This window comes from Athene cunicularia (genome assembly GCF_003259725.1).
Source record: "Athene cunicularia isolate RWA chromosome 7 unlocalized genomic scaffold, athCun1 chr7_part1, whole genome shotgun sequence".
Taxonomy (NCBI): Eukaryota; Metazoa; Chordata; class Aves; order Strigiformes; family Strigidae; genus Athene; species Athene cunicularia.
The window spans coordinates 2,515,880-2,536,519 of NW_020799107.1; positions in this window are offsets into that span (position 1 = coordinate 2,515,880).

Consider the following 20,640-nt stretch of genomic DNA (forward strand, 5'->3'; position numbering starts at 1 on the left):
GATGCAGAGTCCCTCCCCACCTTTCCTGTAGCCCCTTTCAGCACTGGAAGGCCGCTATAAGGTCTCCCCGGAGCCTTCTCTTCTCCAGGCTGAACACCCTCAGCCTGTCCTCACAGGGGAGGTGCTCCAGCCCCTGAGCATCTGTGTGGCCTCCTCTGGACCCACTCGAGCAGGTCCATGGCCTTCTTATGTTGGTGCCCCCAGAGCTGGACACAGCACTGCAGGGGGGGGGTCTCACGAGAACAGAGTAGAGGGGGAGAATTCCCTCCCTCACCCTGCTGGCCACACTTCTCTCGGTGCAGCCCAGGACACAGTTGGCTTTTGGGGCTGCAAGCGCATGTTGCTGGCTCACACTCAGTTTTCCACGCACTAATATCCGCAGTTCCTTCTCCGCAGGGCTGCTCTCAATCCACTCATGGCCCAGCCTGTATCTGTGCTTGGGATTGCCCCGAAACCGTGTGCAGGACCTTGCCCTTGGCCTTGTTGAACTTCATGAGGTTTCCATGGGCCCTCTGTCCTTTTCTTTGACCAGTGGTACTTGTATAAATAGGTCAATACGAATTGGAAAACCACAGCCTAACACTACTAATAGGCAGAAATGCTGCTCCATTGAGTAGCTTTGCTTTTCGGAATTTGAAAACCGTGTGGTTGCATGTTTTATGCTTCTGCAAACTGTGGTGATTAGTATTACAGAGTAATACAGTAAAAAGGCAGAAGGTGCATGACTACCTAATGCTTTCTATCTGGGATTCAGGCTAGTTTTGTATAGCATGTGGTAAGTAACTTTTGTTTATAATGAGGACTGCTGAAGTTAAACGAAACAGTAAGCAACTGTATTGTCTGAATTAATCTAAATCAGATTCCCGAGAGCTCAGTATACCTAAATCATTAATTCTGGTATCCACTGCTCAGGAATACCTAAAGAGGTATATTATTTCACTTGTTTTAAAAGAAATTCAGCTTTTGCTGATTTGTACTTGTTATCAGACTACACACAGATACTCACTACTCGGAGTGAGTAAGCAAGCCAGACCAAATATACACACACAAAACCATAGATATGTACGCATGCTTATACTTACATATATGTTTCTGTGCGTGTGTAGCATCACTTGAATACATAAATATTCGGGATAATGTGTATTATCATCCAGATCAACACTCAAGATTTAGTTGAACTGTTAGTGGACAGTTGTGAGAGAAGCCACTTACCTCAGTTTAAAATTAGTGATCAGTTTTAAAACCACCGCTCTTGTTTTTAAATATTTGCCAAAATAAAATTTTTACTTCAATAAGTATATCTGTATTTATGAAAATATGCTGGGTGGTTTGGGAAAATGGGTACTGGTCATAGATTAAAGTTCATCATTAATGGCAGAGAAGTTATCTGATGAGGAGAGACAAGTGACTGCGCAACTGCTAGTAAGCTTGGTCTGCAAACAAGATTAGCAGCATATCCAATACTTTAGGACCTTATCTCTGAATGAACAAGTGATGATAGTACTGACAGTAAGGAAAATTAACAACTTAATTCTTTGTGTCAAAAATAATTTCAGCCATATTTATGGAGGCTTAGTATTTTGCACAAAATGTGCTACAAAGCTGTTCAGATATCTAAACTGTCTGTGTGAAGGCAGGATGTGCAGTACTCTCAGCTAAATCTTCTTTGAGATCTTATATCCATTAAAGCAGAGTGCAGTCTTTCCCCACCCTATTGAATTTGGTGGTGAGCATTTTATTGACATGACAGTTTCTAGATTACATTTGCACAATATTTTTTCTAAAATCAGTTTTGTCCAAATTTATCTCCTTCCCTCTTTTTTTTTTTTTTTCTTTTTTTTTTCTTTTTTTTATTTCCTTGCCTTTAAGAGAGGAGGAGGGTGGCTAGGAACCAATACAACAGGTTGTGGTAGATATGCCAAACATACTTGGAGATATTTAACTTCTCAAAAAAGAAAGAACAGCATGTATCCTCCTTTTTCTTCCCTTGCAACCTGAGAATTGACATGAGTTCATTATGAGTCCTGCCCTTTTCTCTGCGCCTGCTCCTTCCCCATAGGCACCTGGAACATGATGAGGATCTTTTAGAGCTCCATGGGCTTTCTTTCCTCCCTCTTCTTCTACCTCTAAATTTGTTGAATGGGTTGGGGTTTGTTGCTAAATGCGATAATCTAGAAGTTGACAGTTCTGCTGTGCATGAAACTCTTCTCTTTTTTTTTTTTTTTTTTCACAACTTGACAGTGTTCATTAGGTTCAGAAGGGTAACTTGTGTCTTATTTGCCTGGTCTTGATATTAGCCCCATGAGTCAGCTTGCCATGTCTAAACTAGGACCTTTTTACAGTGTGTAGGTGAAGATATCACTTCTCATGTGCAAAGCAGTTGCAAGGCTAAATTCATTCAACTGAACACAGGCAGTGTTGAAGAGGCATGTCTGGGGCTTTAAGGTGTGAATTTCAGTTGGCAGCTTTTTCATTCCTCCAGATGCTCTTTCCCTTCTCCAGGAGGTGCTGTGTAATTTGAAATAGGACTGTTGCCTTAAAAGCAGTACAGAGTGAAGTGAAAGAAAAAAAATCATTAGTAGTATGTAATAGGAGGGGCAATCTCGTAGTTCTTTTATTTTGATTTTTTTTTCCCCTGAATAAAGAATATTGAAGAACTGAATTCATCCTGTTATGTTGATCTGCATGAAAAGAAATGTAAATGGGATCCAGATGTGTTTTCTTCTCTAATAGTTTCATTCACTATGCTTTAGATATGAGAAAATGAAATGTATTCCATAATAGGTTGGAGGAGAATAGGCCAAAATTATAATTTTATAATATTCCCTAGGAATTCATAGAGGCCTAACGAATTAACTAGGAAACTCTGATGTCTAATGAACTCTGCATGGGGAAATATTTAATTTTGTACTGACTGCCATAAGGCAACTGCATGGTGGGTTATTTAATCATCAGCTGTAGAAATAAAACAGCAGTACAGAAAGGTTTAACTGAGCTCCCCCTTCAATCTTTATTGGAGTGGTTCTAGAGAGGCACAAAACAGTTGGCAAACACCTATCTGGACACTTTTAAAGCGTACCTTCATGTAACACAGGTAAATTAAAAAAAAAAAAAAAATGTCTAAAGATGCAACCTTACTGCCTTTTGAAGTCATTGACTGTAGCTCATAATTTGCTTTTGCTATAACATAGTGATGCAACTAATTGTGGTAAAAGAGCACTGTGAAATTGTTTGCTTGTTTGTTTTATTTATTTGTAAATACATTTTGCAGTCAGTATAAACCAAGGTTATGTCTTGTCTTGCAGCTGTAGTGAAATATATAAATATACTGTGCACTTTGTTTCTTACATGCAAATAATATTAAATGTTTTTTCTGTTCAGGATGGAACTCTTACTCTCTTAAACTTGCTTTTATCCCTTTACACTGCTCCTCAAATTATCTGTACTGTAAAGGAGAGTATACTCTGAAGGGAACCAGTCTGACCTAGTCCCCTTTGTATAGCAGAGACTTACTGTATCAGCCTATGGCATCAACCTTCCTGTTGTTAAGACCATATATATGTCTTCAGTGCAGACATTCTTCAGCAGTGTTCCCTAATAGTAGAACATTTTCTAGAATGGAAATTTTGTTAGGAGATAAAATAAATGGCCAAATGTTGTGACTTAGAAGGCAAAATCCAAGTAGCAATGCAGGGCTCATGCGTGAAGGTTTAGAGAAATGAAGGATTTCATTGTGACAATCATATAAGCAAATGGCTTAGTACCCCATAATACCTCTTTCATTTATGGCAATTTTCTCATAATTGTCAATCCCCTTCAAAGCACTGTAACAGATATCCCCTCCTGCCCAGGCACTGCCTTGCTGTGGCAGCCCTGAAGCAGCTAATTTCTTCTTATAGGCAGAAGATCGCCCTTGCATAAGCGCAGACATCATCTGGAAGCTGTCTGGTAGAAGAGGATGTCAAAATATAGCATCTGATCCCTCACTCTTCTCCCAGGCTTTATCAGCCAAAATGCTGATTTCAGCTCTTGGTATTTCTGTTTGTCCCAGCTCTTTTCTTACGTGTTCATTTGGTTTGTAGTGAGCAACTTTGTTTCATTAGTCTGAAACTAGAAACCATATTTCTTACCATACCTAGACTCAGCCTTGCAAAATTTCTGTTCTGCTTAATAAAATTGATTAAATATTGATTGGGCCAAAAAAGGGTTCATTCTGTACCCCCAAATTTTGAAGCCTACTGCAAGATAGATGTACAAAACCAGATTCAGTCTCTTGCTTAATATAGGGCGAGCTTATGATTTTGTCTCTACCTTGCAGGTGATCACACAAGTCACTGTGTTCACTATACAGAAAGGAGTTTTGTTTTTGTTTGGGTTTGTAAACTTTTTTCCCCAAAACTCCATCTTCCCCGAGACAAATACAGTTATAAAAGGTCTGAAAAAATTCTCTTTGTTCTTGCACAGTAGGAGGGGAAAATTCTGAAATGTTAACATGTTTTGAAAAATAGGATTCTTACTTTTCAGGTAATCTGTCCATTAAAATATCATGTATAGTGGTAAATGCTGTACAACATAGAGTTATACTGTCATTTGGAGCATTCTTCTGGTACATTGGATTTTTGGTAATGTGTTTATTCACTCTATCCTCATTATAGAAATAATCAACAAAATGGATCTGTGCTCTTTCAAATCCCTGCAGAAGTCAGTCATCTCTCCAAACATATGGTCTGTTTACCTTCCCAAAAGCAAAATGTCTTCATAATATCAAAAACCAAAGACCCCTCTCTGTTCCAGTGCAACAGACCTGGAAATTCATCGAGTTTTTGCTGTGCATTTTGATCCCCAACCGGTATTTGAGAGCAGAAGGCCAGAGCACTAACCAGGATACATTAGACTGTCGAGCCTCCATGCTACAGTGGTTCTGACATTATTTTTTAATGAGAGAAAAAATAACTGACCTTGTAAGGACTTGCACCCAGGAACCTCTGGCTACTGTCCAGCCAGAAGAGCACTTTAGGAGCAAGTGTGCCATGCTTAGGACTAGCGAACAAGATATTTTTCTTCTCCACTATTACAGTTATCAATGACTACTTCTTCCCCAGAGATTTCTGTTTTCACTGTGTGTGGTTCTGTCCTTGGTTGAAGCATTCTGCCCCTGTGGTAGGAGAGCTGATGCTGAAATACTTGAAAACAATCTCTCTTCTCCCCCAAACCCCATATTTTATAAATGTTATTTACCACAGAAGTGTCCGTTGCTGTCAGCATACTTCCTGACGTTGCAGATGCTGTGCCAGCAGTCTTACACAATGTGAAGGAAAGGGGTAAGGTGTCATAACTTTGCTCAGAAAATCCCCCAGTTAGAACTATAATAAGGGGAGCAAAACAATAGCAACAACACCTGTAAAACATATTGGGGAGGTTATAATAAGGGAAAACGTATTTAGATGGCACATAAAAATCTATCCTCCACCGCACATGTTATTTTACCCCTAACTTAAAAACCTTTAAGAAAGTACTCTTCTTGGTACAAATAAATCTCTGCAATATTATCAGAACCCTGAAAAAAAATCTCATTTATTAAATCTGTGATAAAGTGATGTTCTTTCTTTCCTCCTTGTTTTTATATTCCTCACTACCATAATTGCAGAATTAGCTCTGTTTGATGTTGCTGCTTCTTTCTTTGCATGAGTGATAGGGCAGTGGTCATAGAAAATCCATACTGCACATGGTTCGCTATAAGGTGTTCATCTCTCAACCAGCTTTTTTGGTTTTTTTTGTTTAGCAAGTTTGTTCAATCTAAATAATATGGCCTGCGAGTAAAATTGCACATATTTCCAGTGGTCAAATAATCAAGCATGTAGAGATTCTGACACTGCAGTCACTAAATAACACTGTTGTGTTTCCATATTTTGTATAAAGCAATGAAAAATGAGAGCATTGAGCACTGTTGTTACTTGAAAATAAGATCAGTACTTAATTTATTAAGTTACTGTGTTACTAACCTTCCAATACAGATTGCTTTTCTAAAAATACCTTTCTTTTCTTCTTGAAGGCCTATTCTCTTTCTCATTCTTTGGCTAAATTAACCTCAAAATATAATCCAGCTCCTAAAGAACTTGAAAGTGTAATTTCTCTCAGTTTTCATACACTTTTTCCGTAATACTACTAAAAAGAACTAACATTGTTGAGTTTTTTGGGTTTTTTTTTGCATCCCACTCACAAATATACCCCATGAAACTCTACCCACGGTGCTGACAATCAACCTGACAACGTAATCAGTCAAATTTTACCCAGTGACTGTTTCTTAGGTAACCAAACACAGTTGCAGAAATGAATTGCACAATACAGAAATAAACCCTGAGTTGACATGTGGCACTTCCATTATTTTTCAGTGAAGTCTGAAAATGTTGTCATGGTGCAGTGCAAAGGTGAAGCATGTCTGGTGCACAGATTGTGAAGGTACTACTTCTGGTGGGAGTGAAATTCAACATAGCACCAACAGAAGGTCTGATGCAAGTCCCTAAAATAGGACTTCATCATTTGAGATGTTAGGTGATGTGTAAACCTTGTGTTGAGGCTCTGTGGTAGAACTGCTCTCACTGTTGAGGTAAGGCTAGAAGGAACGTATGCTTTCTGAAGCTTTGTTTTTTCTTGTTGGTTTTATTACTTCATCCTACTCACATTCTAAAATGTTTTCCTAGGTAATAAATCTCTCTGAAGTAAATTTTTAGGAGATGAGGAAAAATAAGTGAGGCATTGCTTAACACAGGAAATAGACTCACTTTAAAGGGTCTATTTAGGAAAACCTCTAGACCAAATGGCATCTTTGATTTCTCTGTTCTTTATTTTTCCCTTGTAAGAGGTTGTTGCTGATATAACAAACTTTCCTCTACTAGAGCTCTACACACTCATGGTCACCAATGAAATCAGGGGTGGAAGATAAATTGTTATATTCATGCTAAAGTCAGCATGAGTGAGAACATCATCAGAACCATTTTTCATTGTTGCAGTTGGTTAAAGTATATCTAATCCTTTTTAACCATCTCAGTAAAGGACTACTTTTATAATTTGAGATTTTTAACTTGATAATGTTGCTTCAGGGTTAATATACTGCCTACAAACAAAATACACTGCCTATGAACAAAATACAGATTGTGTTTTCCAAGATACTGTTCTGGGGCCAACCAGCACAAGCTAGCTTTTCCTGTTGGCCACAAATGCAACTACCATTTTTCTAAATTACAGACAAGCAAATAAATCTTATTTTTTAAACCAATTAGTTATTTGCCTAAGGGAATATGCAAATTAATGACCGATGGAGGACAGTAGTGACTGTTCTAATGGAGAGGAGCATTTTTTGCAGTAGAGACCTAACAGAAAGGGGATTGGGCGGCCAGTTATGGAGACTCAATAAAATTGACTGCATGGAGTTGTGTAGGAGTGTGAGAAGTGTCTTTGGACAGCAAGGGACAAAACTAACAGCATCTGAGAGTGTCAGGATCTCTAAGGTGTTATTAAGTGTCTATGAATGTTGTAGAACAGGGCACTTCTCATGGATGTAGGGGATGGGAAGTGGGCAGAGAGGGTAAATGGATTAATTTGGATGTGGCAGCTTGGTTTATCCTCCCGGCTTGGCATATACTCTGCTTGCTGCACTGCTTTGGGCCCTGCTAACTGCAGAAGAAAGGTGACTTGGAGGAGGTGCTACACACACCTTTCTCCTTAGCAATACAGAAAAAGATCGTAGCCCCTTTCAAAATGTTGGGCCATGCCACAGTGTCGCCATGTGAAAAAAAGTAAACAAGTGTAAGCAGACACCTGCATAGGAGAAATCATTCTACAAAGAGAATGTTACCACCCGGTATGAAATAACCAGCTATTGATGAGATTTTATAGCTTCATTTCCTTCTGTTTATTTTCATGGTGAGAGACTCTCACTTTTCTTTCTCTCATCTCAATATCCATAGCTGACCACAAAAAATTCTTATTGCTGCTTTTTATTCAACAAAAATTGATTTTTAAATTTTCGGGTCTTATTCCTCCCCAGCTGGCTTCCTGACCTACCTTTTTATTTTCCTTTTTGAGTCTATATTTGTTAAATAAGTTCGGTTTGTCCTGAACTGTGCTTTGAGTATTCAACTTGACTAATACCCAAATTGGAGCACTCACAGCAAAAATATAAAGGTGCTATAAACATTTTAAATTGCTTTTGACTATGAAAATTGTTTTGAAATTATTCCACTGCCTCAAACCTTTCATGTGTACTTTATTCTGAACTTTCTTAGAGAGGGCATTGGACTGTAACATACAGATTTCTATAAGGCTTTTTCTGTGACACTATAAACTCTTTCGGTAATTTTAGTTTCCAAATAGTAATGAAAATCATGTAGAAAGTTAATATATAAAAAATAGCTTGAAGAGTTTCAGAGCAAGGATATTATCAATGTAATATCCTGACAGGAGATCAACATCCAGAAGCACTGCAAAATCATTCCCTGAGAGAAATCCAGTGATAGTAGTGAAAGAACACACCCTTCTGTTCCTGAACCCCAGAGGACTTAGCATTGACAGTTAACCTTTTCTTCTCTAAGAAAAATATTTTATATTAATACAGTGCCAGAAATGATGTGGAAGCACAAAGAATCTTGCTGCTGGTTTGATTTTAATCTATTCATTATCAGTCAGGCATAAATCCTTTAAATATATGCTTGTCCATAGCTTCCTGAGGTCTGTAGCATTGTTTTGTTATCTGACAAAGCTTTTGTGGACCAGGTGACCAAAAAAAATTGTAACTGTGAAGAATAAATGCTGTTGTAGGGAAATCAATGTATCCAAAGGCTGTAATGAGGAATAAAGAAAAAAAAATGTGTGAAATAAATTCTCATCACAGATAACTTTCAATAAATCTCCGGTTTACCATTGCTTCTGCAGTGCACAAGATTGATGGCAGAAAAGCTTTTGTGCAAGTGAGAAACTCAACCTGAAGCGTGTGCAAGAGAGGCAAATCTGACTTTAAACTGCAACACATTTGGGACATTTTTGTCAGATGATTTACTTCTCTAACTGGCAAGGAAATAAGCAGGATAAATACCATGTTGAGGCTAATTAAGCTGTGTTCTCCCTGGGAAAACAATTGCATACCATGTACCAGGTGGTTAGGGCAGTTAAAAACTTGAAAGAGCAAAAGAACAAAATGTAACGTTAGAAAGAAAAGACAGTGGAAAACATATTGTATGTTTTTACTGTAAGTCCAAGGATCTGTACAAGGATGTGTTGTGCCATTTTAGAATGATTTGGTCCTTGAGTGTTTTGTTCCATGGTGTACCTTGGCTGCTGCTTATTTTAAATAGACTCTCTCCTACTTCTCTCGTGCAAAGAACGTGTGCTCCTCATTCTAGACCTTATTTACTAATCTTATTTAGTTTTCTCCTCTATTTTCTGATCATTAAGGCAGAGACTTGAAGAAGGAAAGAGAGGAAGTGATGAGAGGACTGGAAAAAACTCCATTGTTGCAATGTGAGGAGTAGGGCCTTGCCAAAAATATGTGGCTACAATAAAAATACAGCATGTTACCTCATTAGATGAGAAATGTATTTTAAATACATACATGTTTTGTCAGTGCCTCAAGAAGTAATAGTAGGAGACCATACCCAAGGAATCTTGAAGAGGGTTCTTAGTTTATTTGTAACTAGTCCTTTTCCTGACAAGATTTGGCAAAAGTGCATGTGGGTTTATGTCTAAAATGATGTTTTTCTATAATTTAGAATAAAGGAACAAATATTGCACCATAGTTCTGTGGTGCTGTGTTCACCTATACAATGGGATGAAGAAAAGCCTTGACCTTCTTAGTGAGTGAATATATTTGTAATTCAAATCAGAAGCTGCATGCAGATTTGGAGATGTCTTGCTATTTCTGCTATTATATAGCAAGGTTCTGCCTGCTGTATACACACAAATAAATAGCACTTTACTGTAAAAGCAGATGTTTACCTCAAAGTTATAGACCAAGATTTCTCTTTTTGTGGTACTTTATACAATTTAATAAGACAATTAATGGTCTAACACAAATTCATAAAAAGCCTGAGTTCAAAGTGTTTGGAATTCCAGTGGAAACAATCCTACCACATTCTGGTCACAGTCTTCTGGTGTAGCATATATGGGTTAAAATGCTGTCTTCGCTTAAAATCCTCTGTGCCATCCTAGTACAAGTTTCCAAGTTCTAAGAAAATCAGGGTAGATTTCCCACAGCTCCTATTTAAACCAAAACTAAACTATGTTGTGCAATTCTTTGACATAAAAATCAAATATAACACTTAGAAAGAATTGTAAGGTAAAAATGTGCTATGTCAAAATGAAGCAGTTAATTTCGGCAAAAACAGCACTTAAAAAATATAGCCTTCCTTTTTATTGTCCTAATTGGATGGGTTTATAATAATAGATTAAAACCACTGTGAAAGTAATACACAAATGATGTTTTATAACCTGCTTAGTATTTCAGCAAAAGATTTTCTTTGTGCCAGCCAATGAATCATATAGACTGCTGCACACAGAAAGTACCAATAACTTCTTTTAAGATGCGCTGACGTTCTTGTTGTTATTACTTTTAAATTAATATGGGGTGCTGGAAGACATTTCAGGTGTTACTGAACATTACTGCTTGGACTAGTTGTTTATGTTGTCTTTATGAATTGAACAAGGGCTCGTTAGAAAGAAATGCTGTGAGAGATGAATGGCGAGTGAATATACAACACAAAAAATTCATTTGCAGAAAACCAGGTCATAATAATTAGAGATATGTGGAAGAAGCCTGTAATTTGTATTGCTGTTTGAATGCTTAGAAATAGTTAATGTGAAAAATTGGCCTCATCTGGAATGAAATATTCTTTGCTTAGACCTTTCTTCTAAAATTAATGTAGCTAAATGTAGCCGCAAAACAAGAAAACAAGAAATTCTCCATTTAAGGTTAAATATTTTGAATACCCTTGTCTTACTCTTTTTTTTCCCAGTAAAACCTGCCAAATTTAAGCTGCTTTCACAGAGTGCTAGACATCCCTTATTTTTTCAGCAAATGAATTATTCATCTTAAAGATTTTCATCCAGCTAATAATAAAAATGACCAGAACAGACTATTTGCATTAAAGCTTCTCACTGTAGGAGTTATATTCCTGATTATGCTTCAAACTATGGAGTAAGGAGCTTTGGACCTTGGATTGTGTGAAATTCTACCCTGACCTATCCTAACCCTTGATTTTGGAGGAATGAGGAATTAATTCTTTCTGTGACAGATTATACGGATTAGCAACAAAATTTTGTTGTAGTTCCAGACTTCTCCAAAGCTTACTAGAATTCAGATTGTTGTGGGTTACTGGTGAAATATCACACGCAAGTCCCTCTCCACCTATGTACCTCTGTATTACTGACCTTGGCTTTGCCCCATTTTTCTCAGAACAGGCAACTGTGGAAAAATTTGAGTCCCACAATGTATCATTGCAATGTAAGATCTTATACTCCTGTCTTGTTAGCAAGTGGAAGGGTGAGGGTTTCTCTGGATTCTATTTGCTACCAATGTGTCGCTCTGAAGCTGAGGATGGGACAGGCGCACGTCACTTAAACCTGTAACTTTCACACATGTTTCTTTCAACTGTTAGAGATTTTATTCTAACCATATAAGAGAAAAAAATCCTGCGTTGATCCTGGCAGACATCACCGGTTTCAAGCCTGCTTTCCACCACTCTAGCATGAGAAATTAGTTGGAAGACATCCAAAAATCCATGGAAGGCTTGTAATATCCAGCTGCTTTTGACTCTGAACGTAATGGCATATTTGTATTTGAAAAAAAATCAATAAAGTTTATGAACTGAAAAGAGAGATCCACTGCAACCGGTTCTGTTGCTTTTAAGGACACCGTATACAATTCTTTGTGACACAGAAATCAGGCTATAGAAACTATCCTACGCATTCCTGCAAAACAAGATTTAGCATTGTAAACCTCACTGGAGCAGCTCAAGGAGAGCTACAATGATAGAGAACAAAGGAGAGCTGTGAGAAACAACCTACCACTAATCAGCCTAGAAGGCCAATAAGAACTGATAGGTTTCCGCAATAAAACTACTCTAAACCTCCCAGTGGATTTTCATACAATAGAAATCAAAAGGGCACATTAGTCATACAGCTCGAGAGACACCAAGGGAAAACTTCCTGCTCTCATGCTTTAAACAGCTTGCTTCTTCAGATAAAATAGCCATCATGCAAGGTTCATAAAGAATAAAACTTTTCACTCTTTGTTGAGGGCCAGTCCAAGGTCTGTGCAGCATTTAAGTCATACTATTATGACACCATAAACGGGGCACTAGTTGTAAATTATTTCTTATTGCTATTATTACCTTCGAGGCACCATAATACATAATGATCTATCATCGACATTTATAAGATGCTTCTACTGGAATAGGCAGACCTTATTTCCTTTTCGGAATAGTCCTGCTGACTTCAGTCGCGTCTATAGTTATATCAAAGATTCAATTTGCTTTTCACTCCACGTTTCTGCACTTTGTTAGATTATCTGGAACCTCTGATCATAGAGGGGGAAATATACAGTGGGAAACGGATGGAGTCGTTCCGTTTTTCCCCCGTGGCTATTTGTGCTGGATTCTAAAAAGTGTATGATGGTTAGTGTCACCAGCAGAGTCCTCCCAATGTACTGCTTTTATGCTGGAGCTTGCAGTTACTTGAGTACGTTCATTAGAAATTTTAATGAAGCTCAGGGTGCGTGGCCACATGCACTCAACATGAGCTGATGTACTATCCCATTCCAAAAAGCAAAGCCAGTAACTCCTCTTCCAAGTGAACATCTCCCCTGTGTGCATCTGTAAAGGCTCTTCTCCCAAATGCAGCAGGCTACAGGTGACCTGTCATTAAGGCTTGTCCTGTCCTGCTTCCCGGGAAGGACAGGGCAAAATTCTGCAGAGATGCACATTTGTACTTCTTTGGCCTGAGACTGTGATTTCTTTTCCTTTGAATTAGCTTGGTTTTCGGCTCTCCAACTGCTCCTGTACTACAATATTGTGTATAACTAGTTGTATATGATGTAATAAGATAACCATATACAAAACACAACACTGTACCTGTATGAAATTACTTCAAGGGTACTTAAGCTTTTGTTAGGTGCATGCGGAATATTATTTGTTCCTGAAAGAAAGAATTTCATATTGTGCTAATCATTCTGAGCAAGTCCTGTGATTACTTGAATCCTGTTTTAATCTGAAATTAAAAACCTCTCAAATATCTGCTAGGATTATTAATATAAATCTGCACAAAATCTTTCATCTCATATGGAAAGCATCAACACTTATATACAGACTGTTCTTCTGTTGAGCAAGATTTTAATTTTGTAGAACTCGGAACGAGGTGACATATTTCATATTGTACCTGCAGTCCTCAAAACTTCCAAAGAGAATAGTCTGGTTTTACATTTAATTCCATTTAAAAGAGAAATAAAATCTAATATTTATTTTGCTGAAATTAGTGATGATTTTCAGTGCCTTTTATGAGGATAAAGCACACATTATCTGTTTTGTTCAGACAGTAACAAATTGGCACTAAATCTTTGAAAAAAGGGATTGTATCTCTATGTCTATTAATGATAAATTATAGTTAAGATTTTTTTTTATGGGATATGGGACTGTAAGTACTGAAGACAGTGCTGAATCACACTACTTATTTAGAAATGTTATCTTTTTTTTTTCCTAATGCAAGCATTTCCACCAGGCAACCCTGACTTATGAGACAATGTAGGCATACTCTCTCTATATATGTTTATTTGCATTTTTTGTTTAAGGAGCCCCACGACATATATAAAGAAGAATTTCTAAGCAATTAATGATTAACAATGAGTGGCCCTCACCTAGTAACTTACTGACAACAGAAATTTAATTTACTATCCGCATCATTACCACATCGATGCTTTACAATAACAGTTTCTTCAGCGAGCAGTGAAGAGTGGACAGCAAAAGCATTTCCAGACTCTTTGCAGCTGTTTTCTCTACTGGAGTCTGGGATGCCTGGATAAAAGCAGATGAGCTTTCAGGTATGAGACTCTTCTGAAACAGGAGCAGTAAACTTCAAAGCTAAATAGAAGTTGAGAACAAATTGCATGTGAGTATAAGTGGCTGAAAAAAAGTGTTGCTAAATGAATAAATAAGTAAAGGGAAGGAGTGTGAGGTTACAAGGAAAGCAATTATTTGTACAGGAGAGAGAAACAGGTAAATTATCTCCTAAGGAACATTGAAGGGATTGTGTGGAAAGGACCAAGATAGGGGAGATTATAAATTTCCATAAGAATAGTATCTCTCCTGAGTCCGTGATTTTGGCATCCAACAGAAGCTGAAAAATTCTTGTGTATCTGACAGCTTGTCTATTCTTCAGTCGCATTAGTTGATCCAAGAAAAGATATTCCCTCCCCCTGCAAACTTTTACTCAATCCTGTCCTGAGGCTGTCTGGCTGTGAGAGCGTTATCAATAAGAATAGACATATCGTTCTGCCCAGCTGGAAAGTTGGCACGTTCTTCTCCTGCTTCTCCGTAACACTGACTGTGCAGGACAAACTCCCGCTGCGCTAGCCTTAGTGCTGTACATTTTCCCGTTGGAGCCCACTGGACTGCTGAGCAGAGGGCTGCACATCCCAAGGAGGCTGCGCGTGCCCCGTCCAACCGCTGTGTCCAGTATCGGTGTAATGTGAAGGGGGTGTGTGTTCCCCGGGCCTGGGCACAGAGACACAGACAGACCTACCAAGGCTCCCTTGTAGGCCTGTTTATTAACTATTTAGCCATTAGAAAAATAAAACAACCGGGGAAAAAAAAAAAAAAAAAAAAAACAACAAACAAACAAAAAAAAAAACTTAAAAACCCCCACACCTTGATGCATATTTTCCTCCAAGGGAAGAGCTTAGATTGTTTTATAAGTAGTTTTCTGTCCTATTCCATATTGTGTATAAAATTGGAAACATATATTTTTTCAATCAGTCCTTCACAACATGTCATTAATTGTTTGAAGTAAAGTAGAATTTTCTTTTGTAGAGCGAAGAAGGCAAATGTCACTTAGCCCCAGGGTGCTTGTGCTAAGTGCAAGATGTAGAGCAAAAATGTGATCTCTGCTGCCAGGAACTTGCAGCAAAGTGTTATATTTTCAAAAATTGTATCTTGCTGGTATAGACACTGTGTGAATATCATTGCATATGTGTGAGACTAGATAGAATAAGAGATAAGGCTGTCCTAGCTGTATCCATGTCTTAGCATAAAAATAAAATGATTGTATTGATCTGCTCTCACAGGAAAAATGTACATCATTTTTGAAGTATTCCTAGTGAATACTCCATAAATCTCATTCTTTTCTTCTTTCTGTCTGCCCTTAGGCAGACACAGAAATCAATGTTTCTCATCATTTCAATGTTGTATAATTTCATAATTCATGATGCATGATTTATTCAAATACACATGTAACTTTTGTTTATCAGCTTGAACACAAACAAAACTAATCACTTCTGTCACTGTTATCTTCATTGTGAACTGGTCGAGCCATACATAGAAAGCCATTTAGAAATACCACAGGTATTCTAGTTTGTTGAATTCTGTGTTAGGCGTACCAAGTTATAAATTGACTGTCCTGTGCTGTGCAGGCCTGCTGTACCAGCCCCTCTTGACAAATACATACCGAATGTTCACTTCTGTTCACTAAAGAGTTTTGCCCAAGTAAAGTTAACACATACTTGTTTGAGCAAAACCTTTTATTACTCTGTGGCAACATGCTAAATAGCCTTGTATTTCAATACTGTTCAGTGCTCTACAGCCTACCACATGATTTATAACTAATATTTTTAATGTAATCAATCTTACCTAACACTTACTTCCATGTTCTGGGCAATATCAAGCTAGTATGTAATTAATTCTCAGTGTGTAACTAATTCTCGCTATCTCTGTAGGCAACTGAGGTAAAAAGTAGGGAGGATCCACACAAGAAAGTGTCACCAAAAGAACCTTAGGATCCAGTGGTGGATCTCTGGTGTGTTGATGTGCACGTGCCATGTGTGGAGTTAGGTCAGCAAAAGGGGAGAGAAGACTTTTCAGTTTTAGGGGTTTTTTTGGTTGTTGTTTTTCAGGATTTTTTTAAGGATACAATTTCTGGTTGGATGAATTCAGGGCATTTTTGCACATCAGAATAGCTGAGGCATTTGAACCCCAAACATTTTAAAATTGTTCGCCGCGTGAATCTTGCAACTGACGTATTTGTATTTGATCCCATGGAACAACCTCAGGGTGAGTAATATGGTACTCCAGACAACGAGTTTGGGTTTGGGGATCTGTTCGCCCTGTCTCTGAAATGTGGAGGACTCTACTCTGGAGCAGACTAATTCTGGGTCATTATTTTATCTGTTTATAATTTAGTTGGAAAGTTGAAAGGTCTCATTTTAATTTGTAAGTGGAACAAAAGCAAATTTTGATGTGGCTGCTCTTCATTCTCTCAGAAGCTCATTTGTAGGATGTGTTTTCCTTCCAGCATTAGCAATATCTTCCTAGTTATCATGTACACATGCATCAAACTTCTGTGAATATAATTGATAAAAGAATTTTTACCTAATATGTAGAATATCCATTACTGGTTTACTGTGGTGTATTTACTTTAAACATGTCATAGACACAGAGAAGCAACTATGTTTGATAAGATAATCACAGTTTTAAACTATCGTTTTAGAAGGTGTTTTACTTAGTCGTATTAATTGACAGTATTTCTTCTCCAATTTTTTGTTTTCTTGCATCCAAAGTAGTTTTAGATAAGTGCTATACAATGTTAATAAAAAAGGCTTAAAATGGCTGTTTAATACTGCCAAAGGTGAGGCAATTTATATTCCTCAAATAAGAAATAAGATTGATGCTATTCACTTACATATAACATTATTAATTAGAAGAAAAAAGAGTTAATATACAATCACGGAATAGTTTGGGTTGGAAGGGACTGTAAAGACCATGTAGTTCCCACCCCCCTGCCACGGGCAGGGACACCTTCCACTAGCCCAGGTTGCTCACAGCCCCGTCCAACCTGGCCTGGAACACTGCCAGGGAGGGGGCAGCCACAGCTGCTCTGGGCAACCTGTGCCAGGGCCTCACCACCCTCACAGTAAGGAACTTCCTTATATGCAGTTGAAAGCTACCATATTTCAGTTTAAAGCCATTACCCCTAGTCCTATCCCTATACCCCTGACACAGAGTCCCTCCCCACCTTTCCTGTAGCCCCTTTCAGCACTGGAAGGCCGCTGTAAGGTCTCCCCGGAGCCTTCTCTTCTCCAGGCTGAACACCCCAACCCTCTCAGCCTGTCCTCACAGGGGAGGTGCTCCAGCCCCCTGAGCATCTTCGTGGCCTCCTCTGGACCCACTCGAGCGGGTCCATGTCCTTCTTGTGTCAGTGCCCCCAGAGCTGGACACAGCACTGCAGGGGGGGTCTGATGAGAGCAGAGCAGAATGCATACAGATGCATATATCTGCATCCTACTTGTATTTTATTTGCCACGTTCTGCTATCCACTTCTATCACTGAATTCTGTTCTTAGGGGTGGTTATAGCAAACGATTACATGAGAGAGTACACTGAAGAACCCCAAAATTGTCAGAAGTCCAGTGAATGGAAGACCTTTAGGATGGCCCACAACCTCTTCACTGCATAGCCCCAGATGTGGCTGCACTGTGACCTGACCTCCTCAGGCAGCCCTTCACAAGCCAAAGGCTCAGAGCCAGGTGTCAAGTAGCTCCTTGGGAGCCTCTTTTCTCCTGGGCTGCACCCAGGCACAGGAAAGGGCAGAGGATGGGGAGGGGAGGAGGAGAAACCAGAATGTGTTAAGTTGCTGGTCCTCTCTCTCCCCAGCTTCCTGTCAGCAATGCCTGTCACAGCACATTTGCATTTCTACAGGATCCTTCAGTTACTGTCGTAACATCAGTTTTTTGAAATATGATAGTGTTTCAGGTCATTGAATGAACTGCAACAAAAAAATGTTGTCTTGTATAATACAGTCTTTGACTGGCAACAGTCTTCTCCAGGGTTAAAATTTAGCTAAACACTTGGTAAAACTAAATGTATTTATGAGAGGAAATAACATTATATCTAATGCAAATATTGTACCAATTTTTCCATAGACAGAAATATTTTATTTCTGTGACTAGAGAAAATACCGTATTTTCTCCATTTGATTTCAAATACCTGGCAAAATGGACACTGAAGTAGAAGACAAACTGGGAATGAACTCATGCTCTATGCTCCCCTTATTCAACTTAAAATCAGTTACATGATGTCTTTCTTTCAGTATTTAACAACCACTGCTGCTAGTCCATGGTAGCAAGGCCAAGGCCACGATAAGAACAGTGGATGATGGCTGAATTTGTAACTTAACTGTAATACCCAAATTATAATACTCTGACTATTTAGATGTAATAATAGTTTTAGTTTTAAAGACATTCCAGATTAGGAGTAAAATTTGTAACTGGTGGAATCACATTAAATGCTTTCACAAGTCTTTGTGTCTGAGCTTGGGTATACAGCATGTGCAGCAGTGAAATAGTACTGGTAAGTATTAGCATGCTGCTTCTGTTCATTGCAACTATTTTTTCATCTCTCCTTTCATACTTATTTGTTGCAAAGGTGGTCTGCAGGGCTTCCTTCTATGTGTTGCTGAATATCGAGTAATCAAAGGTGTGATCATTGCGCATATGTTGACTGCAGTAGTTTCACTTGTTCATAGATTGACAGGAAACTTTCTCTGTGTTGTGCAGCTATTAATTTCCTAACACTCTGGGGAGGACTTCACCTTGAACCAGACTCTGAAGTTTTGGTAAACAAATATAACTACCTGACTCCTGTAATATGACACTGAAGTTTAAATAAAGACTGCTTATTTTCTTACTCTTTGTTTAAAATTAGTATGCTTTTTTTTTTTCTTTATTTTGCATCTTTATAGTTACAAACTTTAAAAAGTAGTTTTATAAAAGAATTTTCTTTATTTTCAGTTTCAAGATATAGAAAGGTATACTAAGGAACATTTAAAGCCCTTGAACAAATTGAAAGGAAAATTTATGAGTTTCCTGTTTGAAAAATGTTATAGCGTAGTAGACTATTTGAGATTTTCTTTTTAATAGCACAGGCTAAAATTAATATTTGTATAGCTTTTCATTTCCCCTGCACCAAATATAGTGCTTGTTATATACACTGTAAGTTTTTTGTGTTTATGTGTATGTTTATATAAATGTGTATAAATTGCATAGTTAACAGCAGATCTAGAGAGATTTAGATATTGAAAAGGAAGAAACTCTTATTCTTGACATTTTTCTGGAGAAGGCAGAAGTGAGATCAGTAGGCTGTCACTGGGCAGAGGGTTACAAGAGAGAGTAAGGTAATAGTTTGATGTTGTGGTAGTAAAGTTGTCATACAGGTGGCTCAGCATAAGGAAGAGGTAGTGAATGGAGCAGTAGGCAACACCGTTGAGGTACAAGTGCCAAGTACTTTGTTGTTTGGATCATGGGTGGCTCTTAATTTGCCTGTTAGTATGGCCCTGGGAAGAAGCCTGTCTATGTGCCCAGGCCCGAGAGCACTCTCTCTCATCCTTTCTTCAAGCAACCTAGCCATGTGCCCCAGCTTGTCCCAGGGCCACCTTGCCAGTGGAGATTATCATGCTCTGTGGGTACTGGAGAGACCTTCCCATTCCTAAGTACTGCCCCTATACTATTAACTCAGTCTGAGTTTTGTCCGATTAAGTGGAAGAAGAAACATGGCTGTTCAGAAGATGGATTAATGCACAGGAACTGAAACCAGAGCTCTTGAATTACCGTAAAATGTAAGTCTGGGCTTCAGAAGATTTGGTTTCAGCACATGTATCTTCATGTGTTGCCTTAGGCAATTTATTTCAGTCGCCGGCATCCTGTCTCCCACTTTTGTCAAATGGAAATAACACATCTTTTCATGTTTGCGTCTCATCCTCTGCTTTCTCATAATAGTCTTGGGGACTGTCTCATCCAATGTTAGAGAGTAATCTCTACAGCATAATATGATTGTCATCTTTGTGTTCAGATCGTGATAATTGTCATGATACTTCGGTAATAATTTTTGTATCTGCAAGTTCGGTATTTGTGTATGACTCCTGTAACTTAACCTTCTTTACATAAATTCATAAATATATTCTATAACAGGATTAACTCTGTAAGACAAATGTGTAATGGATTTTTGGAAGTCTAAACAAATTGAATGTAGCAAACCTCTTTTTTTCCTATTCAATTTTATTTTTCTTCTATTGACTACTTCAGTGGACATTTGTTCTTTAGTACTGTTTTCAAAAGTTAAAACACAATGGCTTCTAATGGTACACTAAAATTGTTTAGGGTGCCACACATATTTCCTCCATTATAATTTGGTTTGCTGAAGTTCTTGGGGGTATAGAGCAAAGATTTAACTGTTTTAATCAAATGCTGCATTTATTGAATCCATAATACAATCTCTGTTTATAAAAAATGTATCATACCATGACTTTACCATAAATATTGTAAATATAAATTTAAAATAGTACATTATAAATATGAATACAGTAGATCTATAAAAGTAACAGTAAATTCATT